General features: G+C 33.5%; 1 long non-coding RNA gene across 1 annotated transcript; it reads right to left on the reverse strand.

The window, feature by feature from the left end:
• Window positions 1-3,639: 3,639 nt before the first annotated feature.
• Window positions 3,640-16,560, reverse strand: LOC112653223 (uncharacterized). The gene is made up of 3 exons (XR_003131981.2): window positions 16,451-16,560; window positions 12,013-12,211; window positions 3,640-3,777 (listed from the first exon to the last, which is right to left on the reverse strand). It is a non-coding gene; the product is annotated as an uncharacterized LOC112653223 (long non-coding RNA).
• Between the last annotated feature and the right edge of the window lie 2,275 nt (window positions 16,561-18,835).

Here is an 18,835-nt window from a genome sequence, read left to right on the forward strand (position 1 = left end):
ACTGCCGAATTTCCAAATATGCATCTTTTTCTCTAACAGAATAAAACTACAGTCAGTCTTATTACATATTTAGACAAGTCTTTTATTTATCTTAATTCACTCAAAGACTATAACTTCAAAATGTCTCAATGCTTTGGTAGAGTTAAAAATGAAAAAAATCATCAATATACTTCCCACTAATGTCCTATTATAGTGATTATCATTAACATATATTGAGGTCTATTCTAGGCACTTAACTTTAGTTAATCATGTTCATTGGTTTGATATATTGATGGTTGGAAGAAATTTCTAAATGTTATTTTTAGCTCTTTTGACCCGTTATATTCTTTCTGAGCTTAATACTGCTTTGGTATTACCTCCAGAGGAAGTTAAAGAACACTACAAATATTCAGGAAATATAATTCATTAAAAGAGTAATTTTTTAAAGATGTTATTTATCTTTTCATGAGAGACACAGAGAGGGAGGCAGAGACACAGGCAGAGGGAGAAGCAGGCTCCCGGTGGGGAGCCAGACTTGGGACTCAATCCCAGGACCCAGGGATCGTGACCTGCACTGAAGGCAGATGCTCACCAACTAAGCCACCCAGGCAGCCCTAAAAGAGTACTTTATACATTTGGAGAATTTTTTCAGTATTTCCTCAAGAGTACCATCTGATATTATTTGGTGGCACATCAGTTAATCTATATTTTATGCCCTTTGGGTATAAGGAACAGCATGTTTCCCTTGGAAACACCATCTACTGCCTTGGCATTAGTGAAATCCAGTTGGCCTGAATTATGGAGTCAGTCCAGCCCTGAAGATCTGAAATTATCCAGGTTTCTAAAAGGGAATAAGAACACCTTTGCCACCCAAACCCTCATTGCATACATCATCACTCAAACCTTCCGGTTTCACAACCTATTTAAATCATTTTTATCAGAATTCAGATCATGTTTTCTGGTTATTTGTTGTTGATATCACTGTTTTGTTTTCATTAGTGTAACTGGTATTACAGTGCAATTAACATTTTTATTATTTGTATTCTGTCAAATTAAGGGAAGCTACAAAATGAATTATTGGCAGGTAGTTTTCCTCATATTACATTGAAATTTTCTCATTTTGCATACAGATATAATGGCCATCTGTCCCACTTTTTTGTCTCCAAATTTAAGTATTTGCAATATCATAATTTGGAAAAACTAAGATCCTTAGTAAGATATAATAGGGCATATGTAGTCCATGAAACTAATAACATATTAATGAAATGTAAATTAGCTTCAAAGAGTAAAAATGACTCCTCTAATACTTACCTGATCTATTCCATTTATTAATTGACTTTCTTCTCTAACTTCTCTTGGCTTTTTGGTCTTTACCAAAGAACCTAAGTGTGAGCATGAATATATAATTTTTATGTACTAGAACCTGCCTCATTAGCTATCATCAAAACAGTTGCCTTCTAGTAGGCAAAACAATTGAACAAGGTAATAACCCAAAGTGGTGGTACAGTTACAACCCTTTTATATTTATCAAACTGTGAAGTCGAGTGAGGTTATCAGTTTATGCTCATACAGTGTTGTGCTGCTGTGCAGTATCAAGGGTTCTGAATCACTAGAGGATGTCCATTCTAAGTACTGAGGAATTGGCTAACAGAAAATAGGAGTGAATAGCCAATTCCTAAATATCTATGGTTCCATTCTGTGGATATCCTTAGATCATCTTAGTTTTAAATTGTAGTAAAAAAGCTATCAAAGGCTGTCTGAATTCAGTTGCATCTGCTTCTTAGAAAAACTAAAAAGAAAAAAAAAAGGAGGGAAATAACATAGGTAAATAAAGCTCTAAGGAAAGGTTCTTGGTATTTTTTTTATAGAAATATAATTGAATTCTGCTTTGGGAAAATCATCTTAAATTTGTATTAATCCTCCAAATACCAGAGAACAGATTTGTATTATAAAGTGATGAATTTTATGATAGATTTTGGGCACATATAGTTTTGAATGAAATATAGTAGTTAGGATAGATACATTTTCTTAGAAATCTATACTCTAAATCATGAATATATGCTTATTTCTTTATGAGGACTCCTGGGATAAAATGAGGCAGATGTCATATACCTAAGAAATCTGTTTTATTACATAAAAACCTTTTGACAAAATCATATTAAAAATTTCCACTTTGATCATTCTAAACAGAAATTCAATGGTAAGTTTTAATGAACCTGAATTCAATAGTTAACTCAGTCAAATATCTAAGATTCACATTTCCACAGGTTTTGAATATATTCTCCCCTTAAGGGACTGCATAGTGATCTTCAGTCTCTTTCAAATACTTCTCTAAATCAGTCTTGTATTAATTTATCTGTTTATTGAACTGACATATTGTTTGGAATGAATGAATTCAATAAAAAGGATAAACCATTTTTCTACAATAAGCAATGCTTAACAAATATTGCATAACCATATGGTTTATGGGAAATTTTACCATAAAACAAAGTAAAAACATCATATTATACTGCTAAATTTAGTTCAGCTTGCTTTGGGTTGGAAAGAAGGTAAACTATAATCGCAAAATGGCTTTATTTTGTAACAATGTCATAGTACATTTTTTTTCTTGAATATCGCAAAATAGTAAATATTGAGATTTATGAGCACATGTAGAGAAAGACTATATTGTCTTTACTGTCATGAAAAAACACTATTTCATAAATATTTCAAATATTAAAAATATATAAAAAAGTTCTGTAAGTAAATAAGGGTGTATTTATAAATAAGAATATTTTACAAATTCTTGTTCTATGTGCATGGATAGTATCCTCTATACAGTAAAAGTCCGATTATATAATGGTGTGGTAAGTTTCTCTGTTATTTTGTGAAAAAAACAAAACAAAAACATTCCAGGCATACCTGTGTTGTAAATGGATAAACACTTGAATACACTGGAAAATTATACAATGATATGATTTTTTGTGAAAGATTATTCCCTATGCTTTATTCTTTTTGGAGCAGTTAATTTGAACTTTTTGAAGTTTAAATTAGATGGTTTCTTAATAACTATTGAAGTGATACTTAAAATCTGTATGTGAATTGGTTAAGGTTAATATCATCTATGCTCTTTAATATATCCCTGAGCTCATTTATTAATATTACAGACTTAGGCATGGACTCCTTTGATTATTAAAAAGCCTATTTCAAGTTCTACAAAGATACCATTTCAGTGATAATGTGTTAAGCATTATTATATATATTTTACTGTTTCCTAAAAACATGAAATAGGAGTATATGTAATATAGATATATATATATTTCTCCCCATAATCATTTACTTTCTTATAAATTCTACCTATAAATATTTATTGAGCACTTGCTCAATAACTGGTACTAGAAATTTGAAATAGAGTAATAAATTTATTGAGACCCTGCTGTTATAGAATTTACATTTTCATGAACAAATGGTAAACAAATAAAAGGAAAACTTTATATACTATGTGATAGTTTTGTGTCAACATGATTGGGCTAAGAGATGTCCCGACAGCTGGTGTCATCAGAAGATATGAACATTTAAATCAGTAGATTGAATAAAGATCTGCCCTTACCAGTAAGGGTGGGTACCATGCAATCATTGAGGGCCAAAACAGAATAAAAAAGTGGAGGTAAGGCCAATTGACTTTATTTTCCTGACTCCCATCTTCTCTAGCCATCAAACATTGGAGCTTCCAGTTCTCATACATTGGACTCACCAGTGGCCTCCTGGTCCAGCAGCTTTTAGAAGATAGATCTTGGGACTTCTTTGGCCTCCATAACACTGTAAGACAATTTCTATAGTAAATCTTTTTCTATGTCTAACATCTAGGTCTATATATCCTATTGGTTCTGTTTCTCTGGAGAATCTTGACTAACATACCTGCCTAAAGTATGTACTAATACTACTATGAACAGGATTTTGAAATTTGAAGAAGCTAAGCTAGAAGGGAGACAAAGATCTAAACCAGTAAAGTGGCCAACCAACTAAAGATCTGCTAAACGACCTTATAATAAAGAGGAGGAAACATCCTGTAGCCCCACCAGGAGTGCACAGGGTTCCTTTTCCTCCATATCTTCAGCAGCACTTGTTGTTTCTCGTCTTTTTTTTATTCTAGCCATTCTGAAACACGGAAGGTGATTATCTCATTGTGGTTTGATTTGCATTTCTCTGATGATTAATGACGCTGATCATCTTATTATACTTGTGTAGGCCATCTGGATGTCTTCAGAAAAATGTCTATCCAGGTCCTCTGCCTATTTTTAAAACAGATTATTTGTCTTTGTTTTGGTTGGTTTGGTTTTTTTGGTGTTAAGTTGTATATCTATCTGTATGTTTTGGATATTAACCCCTTATCAGATACATCATTTCCAAATATCTTCTGCCATTTAAGAGGTTGTCTTTTCATTTTGTTGATAGTTTTTGTGCCAGGCAAAAGCTTTTTTTTTTTTTTTTTTTTTCTCTTTTCTGAGGAGACATATCAAGAAAAATATCAAATTGTTGGCTATGTTTTCTTCTAGGTGTTTTATGGTTTCATGTTGTACAATTAGGACTTTAATCCATTTTGAGGTTATTTTTGTTTTTAGTGTAAGAAGGTGGTCCTGTTCATTCTTTTTATATGTAGCTGCCCAGTTTTCCCAGCATCATTTATTGAAGAGGCTTTCTTCCATTGTATATACTTTGTCTTCTTTGTTATAGATGAATTCATCATATAAGTTGGGTTTCTTTATGGACTCTGTATTCTGTTTCCTTGATTTATGTGTTTATTTTTGTGCCAGTGCCATGATGTTTGATTACTACAGCTTTGTAGTATATCTGGAAATGTGGGATTTTCCCAAGATTTATTCTTTTCTCATTATGGCTTTGACTATTTGGGTTTTTGGTGGTTCCATACAAATTTTAGTATTATTTGATCTAGCTGTGTGAAAAATGCTGGTGGCATTTTGATAGGAATTGCACTGAATCTATTGATTGCCTCGGGTCGTATGGACATTTTAACAACATTCTTCCAATCCATGATCATAGAGTATCTTCATCTTCAGTTTTATGCTTTTTGTAACAGTTATAATTGGATTTGTTTACTTAATTTCTCTTTTTGCTACAGAAATGCAAATAATTTCTGGGTATTAATTTGGTATCCTGCAAGTTTACTAAATTGATAAATTCTAGTAGTTTTTTGATTGGGTCTTCTGGGTTTCCTATGTATAGTATCACTTCATCTGTAAATTGTGACAGTTTAACTTCTTCCTTACCAATTTGGATGGTTTTTGTTTTTTCTTAATGCTCTGGCTAGCACTTCCAGTACTACATTGAAGTGGTGAGAATAGAAAACCTTATCTTGAATCTTAGAAGGAAAGCTTTTAGTTTTTTACTGTTAAGAATGATGTTGGTTATGGGCTTATCATATATGGCCTTTATAATGTTGAATTATGTTCCCTCTATACCCAGTTTGTTGAGGGTTTTTATAATAAAATGATGTTTTGTCAAATGCTTTTTCTGTATCAATTGAAATGATCACATGATTTTTATCATTTTCTTAATGTGGTATGTCATATTCATTGATTTGTAGAAGTTGAACCATAATGCAATCCCAGGAATAAATAACACTCGATCAAGGTGTATGATCCTCATAATGTACTGTTGAATACAGTAATATTTTATTGAGGATGCCCAACAGAGATAGTGACCTTTTTTTTTTTTTTTTTTTTTTTTGGTCTGGCTTTACTCAGGGTAATATGGGCCTTCTGAGCTTGAAAGTGTTTCTAGAAACCTATAAATTACCAAAACTGGAACAGGAATAAATAGAAAACTTGAACATACTGATAACCAGTAAAGAAATTGAATTAGTAATCAAAAAAAAACTACCAACAAACAATATTCCAGGGCCAGATAGCTTCATAGGCAAATTCTAGCAAACATATAAAGATGAGTTAGTGCCTATGCTTCCTAAATTATTCCAAAAAAATAGAAAAGGAAGGGAAACTTCCAATTTTTTCTAGGAACTACGCTGATACCAAAGCCAGATAAAGACACCACTGAAAAAAAGAACTACAGACCAATATCCCTGAAGAAAATGGATGAAAAAATTTCAATGAAATCCTAGCAAACCAAATCCAACAATACACCAAGTGGGATTTATTCCTGGGTTATAAGTGTGGCTCAGTATTTGCAAATCAATGTAATATACCACATTAATAAAAGAAAGGATGAGAACCATATGATCATTTTAATAGTTTCAATAGATGCGGTAAAAGCGTTTGGTAAAGTACATCCTTTCATGATAAAACCCCTCAAAAAAGTAGGTTTAGAGGGAACATATCTCAATATAAAAAGGGCATTTATGAAAACCCACAGCTAGTATCATCCTCAATGGAGGAAAACTGAGAGCTTTTCTTCTACAGTCAGGAACAAGACAGGGATCTCTACCCTCATCATTGTTATTAACATAGTACTGGAAGTCCAATCCACACCAGTCAGACAACAAAAAGAAATAAAAGGCATTTAGGTTGAAAAAGAAGAAGTAAAACTCTCATTATTTGTGGATGACATGATGCTATATACAGAAAACCCTAAAGATTCTACCAAAAACAAACAACAACAACAAAAAAAAACCCTGCTAGAACTGATAAATGAATTCAGTAGAGTCACAGGATACAAAAATCAACGTACAGAAATCTGTTGCATTTTTATACACAAATAATAAAGCAAGAAAAAGAAATTAGGGAATCAATAGTATTTATAATTTCTCCAAAAATAGTAAGATACCTAGGACAAAACCTAACCAAAGAGGTGAATGTACACTAAAAGCTATAAAATACACAAATGACACACAAAAAAATAGACATTCCAGCTCATAGGTTGGAAGAACAAATATTGTTAAAATGTTTATATTACCAAAAGCAATCTACATATTTAATGCAATCACTACATATTTAATGATACCACCAGCATTTTTTCTCAGAGCTAGAACAAACATTCCTAAAATGTATATGGAAACACAAAAGACCCCAAATAGCCAAAGCTACTCTGAAAAAGAAAAAGCTGGAGGCACCACAATTCCAGACTTTATATTACAAAGCCGTAGTATTTAAAACATTATGGTACTGGCACAAATATGGACACACAGATCAGTGGAAAGGAATAGAAAACACAGAAATGACCTTACAATTATATGGTTAATTTCCAATGGGGAAAAGAATGTCTCTTCAACATAGTGTTGGGAAAACTGGACAACATGGAAAAGAATGAAACTGGACCACTTAATTTTACCATACACAAATTCAAAATGTATTCAAGACCTGAAACAAAAAAAAAAAAAAAAAAAAAAAAATCCTAGGGAGTACAGAAGCAGCAATTTCTCTGACATCAGCCATAGCAACTTCTTTCTAGTAAGGTCTCCCAAGGCAAAAGAAACAAATATTTTTTAAACTATTGGGACACTTAACCGAAATAAACAGCTTCTGTGAAGGAAACAATAAATCTAAAAGGCAACCTATGTAATCAGAGAAGATAATTGAAAATTAGATATGATAAAGGATTAGTATCCAAAATATATAAAGAACTTATAAAACTCAACACCAAAAAAAAAAAAGAATAATCCAGTTAAGAAATGAATAGATATTTTCCCAAAGAAGACAGAACTGATGGCCAATGGACACATGGAAAGATGCTCAACATCACTGATTATCAGGGAAACACAAATCAAAAGTACAATGAGTTATCATTTCTCACCTGTCAGAAAGTCTAAAATCAATAGCACAAGAAAAAACAGGTATTGGCAAGGACGTGGAGAAAGGAGAAAGGTTGGTGCGAGTGCAAACTAGTACAGCCACTATGGGAAACAGTATGAAAGTTCCTCAAAATGTTAAAAATAGAACTACCTTTTTGACCAAGCAATCACATTACTAGTTATTTATCCAAAGAAAACAACATACTAATTCAAAGGGGTACATGCACCTCATGTTTGTAGCAGAATTCTCTACAATAGCCAAATTACAGAAACAGCCCAAGTATCTATTGATCAATACATATATATATGTAGTCATATATGTGTGTGTGTGTGTGTGTGTGTGTGTGTGTGTGTGAACAAACTGATAGTGACCAGAGGGGAGGTGAGTGAGGGGATGAGTGAAATAGGTGATGGATATGAAGAGTGTGTACATGTTGTGATGTATGGAAGTGTTGAGTCACTGTATTGTACACCTCAAACTAATATTACACTGTGTGTTAGCCTGACTTTAAGTGTTTTCAAAAATAAATAAAATGTATTTAAGAGAACAAAATTAGGTCATGGAGATAGCAACTGGCAAAATAATAATGAACAAAATTAACTCCCATGTATTTTTTGTGAAGGCAGTATAATTAAAAAGAAAAAAGTATTCCTTCCTCTTCTGTATTCTGAAAGAGTTTGAGAAGGATTAGTATTAATTCCTCTTAAAACTCTTCTTAGATTTCACCAATGAAGCCATCTGGTCCTACACTTTCTTCCTTGAGAAACTTTAGTAATTGGTCTATTCAAATTGTCTTTTTTTTTTTTTTTTTTTTTTTCCCATGAGTTAGTCTTGATGTGTTGTGTTTTGGGGATTTTATCCATTTATTTCATGTTGTCCACTTTGTTGGCATATAATTGTATATGTATATTATCAGTTGTAATGTCTTCTCTATCATTAGAATTTGATATGAGTTCTAATCTTTTATCTTGGGTATGTCTAGCTAACATTTTGTTGATTTTATCTTTTTTTTTTTAAAATAGCTCTTAGTTTTACTGATCTTTTTGTCTCTATTTCATTTATTTTTGCTCTTTGTTATTTATTTCATTCTGATAACTTTGGGCTTAATTTGCTCTTCTTTTTCTTGAGGAATAAAGCCAGATTGTTTGAGATATTTGTTTCTTAATGTAGCATTTATCTCTATAAATATCCTTCTTAGGAATGCTTTTTGTTCTGAGTTTATGGTATGTTGTATTGCCATTTCCATTTATTCGTCTCATGATACTATTTGATTTCCCCTTTGGTTTTTTTCTTGATCCATCTGTTGTTCAGGGACATGTTGTTTAATCTCCACATATTTGTAAGTTTTCCAGCATGTAATTGATTTTTAGGTTTATACTATTGTGGTTGGGAGAGAATACATGGTGAGATTTCAACCTTTTTAAATTTATTAAGACTTTAGTGAAAGACCGGGGAATGGGCAATTTTGGTGGCTCCCTCTTGTGCAGAGCCCTGGTGAGATAGCTGGTTAACAACTGCTTCTTTGTTTGCTACAGTCCTGTGGGACTCATGAATGGAAGCCCCTTCAGCTATCAGAATCAGACATTTGTAGACCTGTCTCTTGGCTGTAATTGCAAAAGCTGGGGTGCAGATGTGTATGCAAGCTCCTTCCAGGGATTTTTCTGTTGAGTTGGGGCAGGATGCAGGGAGACAGCAGGAGTGGTGTCTACCAGCTTACCTAGTTTCTGAGTAGACGTACATCAGCCCCTGGAATCGATTTTTATGTGATTATTTTCTCATTTGCCTCATGTGTGGGAGTCACACAGCTATTTTCTGTTGGTGCACCATGGAATGGGGAATCTTAGGAGCTTCCCCTGTCGACACCTTGGTCAACTCCTTCTCTACTATATTCTTAGGCATAGTTCCCACCAAGTTATTGATCTCTTAAATGTTCTAACTACTCATAGTCCAAAACCATGCTCAACAGATGATACAATTAGTCCATCAAGCCAAAAAAAAAAAAAAAAAAAAAAAAAAGCTAAGGCCAATCTAACCCTGGAAACCACAAATTCCAACTTCACAATTCTTATGCATCTTGAATAATATTTAAAGACAGGAATTGTCTATCTTAAACATAGAGGGGATGGCCAAGGTGTGCACACTTGCCTATTTACTAATTCACTGATGTGGCTTGGCCAAAATTTTGTCAGGCTTCCTGTCTCCCCATTGTCCTATGAACTCTATCTTACTCAGGATTCTAAGGTATACTAAAGGGATAGAACATATTCCCTTTAAAGCTCATTCTGATGATCAGCTGGCAACAGGAAGGAACATTAAGTGTTAGGCCACCTTTTTCCCTCTCAGGTCTTGCTGACTCTCTTTGACCCTGCTTACTATTCTCTATATAAATCTTTTCTGTTTGATTTTGAAATACTTGCAGATCTCAATGTCTAGGTGTTTTTCTTACTGCAATAGTCTTTTCAGATAGTCTTTTCTTGGCAGAGTTCAGATTTGTTTTTATTTAAAAACATATTACACAAAATGAAACAAAAAACCTATTATAGTGTTTTATATCCACTGATTATAAATACTGCATAAATAAATTTTCATTTCCTGTAATATTGGTTGGGAATGATAACCACTTTATTAAGAATGGTGGCTATACAGTGAAGGAAGAGGTAGTAAATGGAGTGTATTTACATGAATTATGTAAAGAGCCCCAACAATTTGGAAACATTTCAATTTTTAAGCTGGAATTTGGGTACAAAACATGTTCATTTAATATTATTTATATTGCATGGTATCTCTAAAGTACTTCAATTTCTTACTAAGGCTTTGATAATGCTAAAAAGAAACAACAGACCCAAAATAGAATCACTTGTGTTTAGCCCCACATCAGCAAATCAAGATTTAATACCTAATATAATTGCCTTTTCAGCCTTTCTCAGGAATGTAACCTTTACCTAATCAACCAGGAATTACCTGGTCAGCACTGGTGAGGTAATCCCTGATAAGACCCCTCTGTTCCCCATCAGTAGGTTACCTAGCCTGAAACAATCCACCCTGTGCTAATAAATTTCTTTTCCACTCCCTCTGTGCCTTTAAAAACCTTCTCTTTTCTGAAGCTTTGCAGAGTTCCTTTCTATTTGTTAGAAAGAATAATGGTTGATTCATGAATCATTAAATAAAGCCAATATCATCTTTGAGTTTACTCAATTGAATTTATTTTTTTTTTTTAACAATAGTAAAGAAGGAAACAAATCAACAATAGCAGTGGAGAGAAGGCAAGGCTATTGTCGGCATTTAATAGCTTTACATATTTCTTTCATTAGCAAGGGTTAAAAATAGATTGAAAACTAAGATTCAAATTGTTTTCAATCAAAAACTTGGGTATTGTAAGCTTTCCCTTGAAGTACACGTCTCAGTGGCAAAGAGTTCCAGAATTAAGTTCGTTGTTGACCCCTTCTATTTCTGTCACCTTGGAACCTCTGATCCCTCATCTATGAGATGTGGTATAAGTGCTACTTCTTCAGGCTATTTTAGGTTTAAACAACAAAATCCAACTAAGTAAATTTAAAGATGTAATTGGCTTTACTAAATAATTCGTGAATTAGCATCCCACCTAGCAAACAGGAACTCCATCGAGCTGCAGAAAAGGAAAGGCTTTAGAGGTAGCGAGGGAGTGGTAAAAAGTAAATTATTAGCAAAGAATACATTGTTTTTAGGCAAGGTTGTTCTCTTAAGAGGAACAGGAGGGGTCTATCAGTAAATTTCCTAGTGATGACCAGGAAATTCCAGGTTAACTGGTTAAATGTTACATTCCTGGGGGAGTTGAAACTACAGTCAGGTTTGGGAGTAAGTCTTGGTTTTCTGACATGGGGCTCTTAACATAGACTCTCAGCTTAAGTGAGAGATGTGATCAAAATATAAGGCATTAGCGCCACTCTGAGCTACTGCACTGTATTTCTTGCAGCTTTTGTTGATTTTTTGTGTGTGTGGTATTCACAGGTCATAACTTCAGGTTCATGATTTTTAAGCCATTTTCTTTAATCATTAGGCATGCATAAGCCCAAGGAAAATGACAACCCTCACAAAGGCAAACCTTGTTGGGGCACAAAATACTCTCACTAAGGTGGCATTGCTAATGGACAAATAGCAGGTTTTGATGTCAAATCCAGGGTTCTAAAAGGCAAACGTTACCCTGTTAGAAATGGACTGAGGCCTGTGTCACAGGAAAGGGAAAAAAGGAAAGAAGAAAGGATTTCGTGTGTAAAATATGAAGTTGTAATCTTGGAAGGATTCAGTTTACCTCAAAGTCAGCTACTTCTCCTCCTATCCATTTGATCAGAAGGTCTCTGGAATCTGTCACGTGGAGCCTTTTGCAGTTATGAGATGCATGTCCAAGGGTTAAGTCCCTGAGGTTTGGCTGCTACTGACTGGGGAGGAATGTTTGCTACAGTAAGTCTCAAGGAGATTCAAGGGCAGTCTTTGTTTTACTGAATCCAAATCTGAAGGGTAGGATACAAATGGAAATGTTAGTTTGAAGAGTCAAAGACAGATTTTTACAAAAAGGAGAAGAATTTAGGATGTAGTTCAGTTTACAAGTATACCGGAACCTCAACAGGATTAGAACCTAATACAAAAGTATAAAAATATTTATTTCTATATAATCACTCTCCATTTTTTAATAGCAAAATATGTTTGCATTAAACTTTGCCTGATTACATATGTGTATCCCAGGAATAGTAATTGACCACTTAAACTCTTTTTTTAAAATGACTTTGCTGGAAGCTTGTAAGCAAAGTAACTGTTTTTTAGCCCTCATCTCTCTCATATAGGATATTCCAGTCAAATATAACCATTATTTTCAAACGTGTTCCATCATGGGAAGAACAGATTCTCATTGAACTTATGTAAGTAACTTTTGTCAAACATAAACATAAAGGAGAAAAAAGACCAGAAAAAGAATCTTGAGAAACCACAAAACAAGTAACAAAATGGCAATACACACATATCTATGAATAATTACTTTGCTTTTTGATTGGATCATTTTGTCAATTTAGAGTGATAGAATAGATTTTAAGAAAACCTTAAAAGATCAAGAGTTTTTGAATTTTGGAGAGATTAAGTATATCTCACTGAATTGTTCATGGGCTTAAAAGGCTTCCTAAGGCCTAATAAAGTAAAACATACAGCCAGGAATATTTAAAACGAGAAGTCACAAAAATTAGGGTCCTCTTCCTCATTTCATTTTGACCTCTGTTACTCATTCTGCTTGTTCATTTTTCCATTAGTTCTGGGAATTCTTACTCAGTTCAGTCGTATGATATGAAAGTCACCAAAAACTTGTATTCTAACAGACTTGTCAGATTCCTTTCCATAAATTTCCCTGAAAATTTTTGTAAAAGCATCTGAATAAAACAAGAACTGTTGGTAAACAGCCATTTCAAAGGTCTGATTAGAACTCATAATATAGTTAACAAAAAAATTTGGGTTATTTCTAGGTCATAAAACATTGTTAAGATTATGACTGATAGCATTAAAATTTTGATATATCCTGATAATTTTTTTACAATTTGTACAACACTAATATTAATATGACTATAATATATATATTTACCCACACACTGTAAGCTAAGAAGGTTTAGCATGACCTATTTGACAATGCTCTCCATATAATTTAGCAAACCAAATAAGCCACATTAGTTTAATATTAAACTTCCTATGAGAAAACAAATTCTTGAAATGTTCCAGGTACTCCCTGCAATATTTCAAAGTTAATTTGTGGTCAAAATTATTCACTTTAGAATTTGGATTTGGACACTTGACTAAATAGGACCATAGGTGACTGTGAAGCAAGAGTATTCTATGTAACCAAAGTGATAAGACTTCACAGGTAAATACAGAAAGTTACATAGTCTTGAGCAAAACTTAGCTCTTTTAATATCAGGAAGGCTGAGTTTACTTAAGTAACCAACAACCTGATGAAGACAAAACACAGAATCTTTGTTTTTCTAGGCCGATTACAATAAAGTTAAACAACCTAAGAAAACTTTGTCCTTTTAACGGAGGAAAAAAAAAAATGAATTTAAATTTTTATCAGTGTCCTTTAAATATTCAAACTCTTATTTATATCTATCTTAGCCAGCTTGACTAAGCTTACTTTTCATTAAACATACTTTTCAGAGATTCCTTTGCCACAAATCTATAACTTTTTGCCGTTGGATTTTGTCTCTATTTTCCTCCTTTCAAATAACTACATTTACTTTAGGACAACATTACTTTCTTTTCCCTCAACAAAAATGAATTTCCATTCTTAACTTTTATTACCTAAAGTATACACACTTCCTTCTTCTTCTTCTTCTTCTTTTTTTTTTTTTGCATTCAGAGAGGTTCCTCTTATTTCTAATAGTTTTATTCACATATTTTAATTAGAATTCTTAGCCCTTAGTTTGCTTAATTTTAGAAATTAAAGGTTCCTAAGTAAAATTAAGAAAACCAAGTAGCAATCATTTGTGAACTATTAGAGTAGCATTCTTTCAGGTTGACAAATTTTTGAATACATTTCATAATTTCTAGAAACAAGCTTCTTCATGGTACAACTTTTGAATAAAAGACAAAAAATGCTTCCTAAAAAACTCAAATGTATCTTTAATTTCTCTGTGATAAGGAAGAGTAGATAAACCTATGTTCGGTACCTAATATATCACTATTCTAAGTTTCAGGTTACCAAAAAGATTTTGGAAAGTATTTTTAAGCAGATGTAAAACACAATTATTGTTAAGAGGTTAAAGAGTTAGGTTAACTTTTATCTTATATCTATCTAAATCACTTGCTCCCAACAACTGTGTTTAGATTACCCACAAAAACCTCATGGGACATTAGACCAAATCAACCATCATTCAAAGCTACTTTTTTTGACAGATTTCTCAAGATCTAATATGAGCTCATTCAACTAATAAACCCAAAATAAAATGTTATGTCTGCATTATATCCAATGTTGATAACTCTGACATGTCTTTATATATTAAACCACCAAATTAGTTTTTATTTGCTGAAAATCATGTGAACTTGAAAACTTTGGGGTTAGTTTCTATTATATTTTTAAGATAAGTGCTTAATTTTCCAGTGCTCATTTTTAAACAATCCAATAGACCTCTGATAAATTAATTTTAGTGAGACCACTCAGAAGTAGAAAATGTCACGAATCTATAATAGGCACACATAAACATACAGAGATCTTACAGTTATTGTTTAAAAATTTTTAGCCATGAGATGGCTATGATAAGGCAAAACTCATTGGTTGTTGGATAACAGTGGGACCCAAACTTTTTCTGACAGATGTAACAACTTAAAGAGATCTGCTCAGATGGCCTGAGATTTTTCTACTAAATCGTTTTAGAGAAGACATGATTTTTCATTCAAAGGACATTTCCCCATTATACTTCTGATAAGAATTATCTCCCTAAAGTTTGTATTTTTATTTTCAGAGACATAGGGAAAGAATGCAAGTTCCTCCAAGAATTTGGATTTGTAAGCCCAGTAATTTACAAGCCCTTTGAGATAAAAAGTAAACAGAGATAAACTCTGGAGTGCCTTTTGAGCTGAGTTTCCAGTTTTATTAACCTAAAGACAGTTGCTTTTAATTCCTCAAAGAATTGAATCTTAGCCTGGATGTTGAAGGAATGACCTAACCATCTATCTGTGTTAGAATAAATTTGTTTTGTTTATTCTAGTTTTCCCTTGGCCGTTCAAGAGACTAATGCAGAAGTTTATCAGAAAACCCCTCAGAGTCTCATCAACTCTGGGAGAGGCATAAAGGGGGGTGCTTATTTGAAGGTAGATACTGAGGTGTTTTTAGACCCATTAATTTGGTGGACTTTTGTTTACACTTGCATAAAAGGCATTTCAAACAGACCACTAGAATGAGTATTTAAGTAAAGGAGAAGAGAGGGAAGCAGCAAGAGTCCATCTTACAGTCTTTTGCAATAGGTACTTCTTTGCATCTTTTTTTTTTTTTTTTTTTTTTATCAGCTTTCTGCAATGAAACTATTTTTGGAATTTTGAAGTCTGCTTCTAAGTACACTTCTTAAATGATCTTATCAAATGGGGTTGCTCCTCTTAATGGCCTGTGGGACTCTAGTTTGTAATTATCCTGAGGGCTGGCAGCAGTTTGGTTGGAACCCAGCTATAAATGGAGTGTAGCCTACATTTCTGTCTGGCCTTATTTTGATGCCCCCAACATATTAGTTACCAAGCCAAATTCTTCAAGACACAAAACAAGCTTAGTAAGATTTTGCCATTTTTGAAAATATTTATGGCTCCTGCTTCTGCAACCCTAGTGCTAAGACATAAAATAAGCAGGTGTGCCAGAATGTGTCACGCTTAACTCTTTGGATTTTTAAAGATCCCATTTAAAACAAATTTTATTCACCTGAGGCCCCCCACTGGACCCAGTCCAGTCTAAATGGGGCCCAGTACAGTTCCTAAATTGAACTCAATCCAGCTCAAATCAGACCTGGTCTAATCCCACACCCAAACCAGTCTTTAAATTGGACCCAGTCCAACTCTGGCAGGTAACCTCCAGTAATTCCCAATATGGCAATGGCTAGGGTTTTCCACTAAAAAAAAAAAAAACCTGAGAATTGTGTCTGCCAGTTTAAGCTGCCCTGAATTATAAGGGAAAATCAAATAGACTGGGAGCAAGAAGCAAAGACAATGGAGCTCAGAACTGAGAGTGAACTTACCCAAGGCCTTTGGTAACAGTGAGAGACTGTGAACTCAGAGGGTTCTTAGGATATTTCTTCTTGTTCCCCAAAGCCAACATCTGTCTGTTCTGGATCCTGTTGCTGCCACTAAATTGGTTAAATAACAATAACAAAACAAAAAACAGCTGAATAAAAGTGAAGATCTAACTGGTTTTATTATATTTACTTAAAATTTATTAAAATGATTCACTAGTCAGCATCCCTCCCATCTAGCAAATAGAAAAGAGCTCCATCACCCATCAAGCTCCAGAAAAGTTTTGTTTTATTTTGTTATAAGGTAGAGAGGGAGTGGAAAAAGGAAATTAAAATTTTTAGCAAAGACTATATTATTTAATTCCCTAGTGATGACCGGGACATTCCAGGTTAACTAGTTAAAGATTACTTTCCTGGGGGAGTTGAAATTGCAGCATTTCACGGAACTGGAATAAACAATGCTAAAATTTGTACGAACCACAAAAGACCACAAATAGCCAAAGCAACCTTGAAAAAGAAAAAGCTGGAGACTTTACCATTCCAGACTTCAAGTTATACTATAAAGCTCTAATGATCAAGATATGATAAGGGCACAAAGACAGACACATTGACCCATGGAACAGAATCCCAGAAATGGACCCACAGCTCTAATCTTCAGCAAAGCAGGAAAGGATATCCCCTGGGGAAAAAGACAGTCTCTTCAACAAATGGTGTTGGAAAAACTGGACCATTTCCTCACACCATACACAAAAAAAAAATTAAAAGTGGATGAAAGACTTAAATGTGAGACAGGAATACATCCAAATCCTAGAGAAGAACACAGGTAGCAACCTCTTTGACTGTTGCCATAGAAATTTCTTATTAGCTAAGACAGGGAAAACAAAAGCAAAAATGAACTATTGGGACTTCATCAAGATAAAAAAAACATTTTGCATAGTTCAGGAAACTATCCACAAAACTAGAAAGCTACCTTTACAAATGACATACCTGATAAAGTGTTAGTATCCAATATCAAGAACTCATAACCACCCCCCCCAAAAAAATAATCCAGTTAAGAAATGGGCAGAAGACATGAATAGACATTTTTCCAAAGACAACTTACAGACACTAACAGATACATGAAAAGATGGTCAACATCATCAGGGAACTACAAATTAACACCACAATGAGATACCACTTCACATCTGTTAGAATGGATAAAATTAACATCAAATGGAAATGTGTTACTGACAGGTGTTGGCAGGGATGTGGAAAAAGGAAAACCCTTTTGCACTGTTGGTGGGAATGCAAACTGGTGCAATCACTCTGGAAAACAGTATGGAAGAAATATCCTATGACCCAGCAATTGTACTACTAGGTATTTACCTGAAGAATGCAAAAATAGTGATTCAAAGGGACATACACACCATGATGTTTATAGCAGCATTATTAACAATAGCCAAATTAAAAACAAAGCAAACAATAGCCACATTTTGGAGCAAGTCCAAATGTCCATCAACTGATGAGTGGATAAAGAGGTGGTATATACAGAAAATGGAATATTACTGAGTCATCAAAAAGAATGAAGTCTTGCCATTTGCAATGACACAGATGGACTTAGAGTATAGGACGCCATGTGAAATAAGTTAAAGACAAGTGCCATATGATGTCACTCATATGTGGAATTTAAGAAAAGAAACAGATGAATATGTGGGGGGAAAAGGGAGAAAAACCATAAAACAAACTCTTAAATATAGAGAATTGCTGAAGATTGATAGAGGGAGAAAGACAGTGGATGGGCTAAATTGATGATGGGGATTAAAGAAGACACTGGAGAAGAGCACTAAATGTTATATGTAAATGATGAGTTCTAACCTTGAAGCTAATATTCCACTGTATGCTACTAAATGGAATTTAAATAAAAACTTGAAACAAACAAATGTGGCTCTTAATACAAATGGCTTCATGTGGGGTCTGTGGTTTCCTTTTTCACAGAGGTAAAATAGATATAACTAGGTACTTAAGTATGTAAAATGTTAAAGGCAATTCTTTAAATAAAAGATTATGACAAAAGATTCATAATAAACTATCTTCCACATGATTTTTACAGGCAGACTCAGGACCGCAACGAAGCCTGAGATTCTAGATTTAAAGACATTCTGTCTCCTAAATTAAAAAGAAAAAAAAAAAAAAAGAAAAAATATTTAAGAGATCATTTTAGAAGTTGAGAGACTTGCATTATAATACCAGCCCTGATACTAATAAGATATATATTTTGGCCTCTGTAAAATATTTTTGTTGAGCATGTAATAGTAATATACCACAGTAAGTGGTAAATGCTGAAGACAAGGTTAAATAAAATAAATTCATTTGTTCTAGGAGCTTACATTATATCATCTATAAAATGGGTGC

The sequence above is a fragment of the Canis lupus genome, chromosome 3 (genome assembly GCF_003254725.2).
Source record: "Canis lupus dingo isolate Sandy chromosome 3, ASM325472v2, whole genome shotgun sequence".
Lineage (NCBI taxonomy): Eukaryota > Metazoa > Chordata > Mammalia > Carnivora > Canidae > Canis > Canis lupus.